Source organism: Microcebus murinus, chromosome 10 (genome assembly GCF_040939455.1).
Source record: "Microcebus murinus isolate Inina chromosome 10, M.murinus_Inina_mat1.0, whole genome shotgun sequence".
NCBI classification, from domain to species: Eukaryota; Metazoa; Chordata; class Mammalia; order Primates; family Cheirogaleidae; genus Microcebus; species Microcebus murinus.
This window is the reverse complement of record NC_134113.1, coordinates 7,818,271-7,819,080: the sequence shown is the minus strand read 5'-3', so window position 1 is coordinate 7,819,080 and position 810 is coordinate 7,818,271. Positions and strand designations below refer to the sequence as shown.

General features: G+C 34.4%; 1 pseudogene; it reads left to right on the top strand.

Moving 5' to 3' along the window:
• The first annotated feature begins 459 nt into the window (after positions 1-459).
• LOC142873476 (uncharacterized) lies at positions 460-535 on the top strand (annotated as a pseudogene).
• The last annotated feature ends 275 nt before the right edge of the window (positions 536-810 follow it).

The window sequence follows — 810 nt, the reverse complement described above, 5'->3', positions numbered from 1 at the left end:
TCAGGTGGAGCAAAGGCAATATATGTAACCTAAACATTTGTACCCTCATAATATGCTGAAATAAAAAAAAATTTTTTTTAAGACCCATTTGCAAAGTTAAAGGGCAAATGACAAAGTCAGAAATTACAAATCATATCAATCAAGGACAGACAAATAGACCAACAGAAAATTGAAGAAAAACTTGAACTGGCACTTCACAAAAGAAGAAATCCAAATGGGCAATAAGGGAGCAGCTACCAATTAAAAATTAAAACACAACCCTACTGACTCCAAGGGACACTGAAAAAAAATTTAATTTAAAAAAATTTACCTTTTAAAGGGAGGCTGAGGCAGTCGGATCACTTGAGCCCAGGAGATTGAGGTTGCTGTGAGCTAGGCTGACGCCATGGGACTCACTCTAGCCTGGGCAACAAAATGAGACTATGTCTCAATAATAATAATAATAATAATTTACCTTTTAAGACTATACTTTCAGGGATCATTTCTACAGTTTGTTACTAGAGACATTTCTCTGAACGTATAGAGCACTGAAAATTAAAAAAACAAAACAAAATTTAAAAATTTACCTTTTTTTCTGTGATTTCAAAAAAACTTAAAATCACAATGATACATTACTGTGTGCTCATCAGAGTGGTTAGAATTAAGAATCGGACAATACCAAATGTTGTCAATGTGGTGGAGCAATAGGAACTCTCGTACACTATTGGCAGGAGTATAAACTGGTAAACTGCTCAGAAAACCAATTTGGCATTATTTAGAAAAAACTGAAGATGTGCACACTCTTTATCCCAGCAATTCCACTCCCTGTAT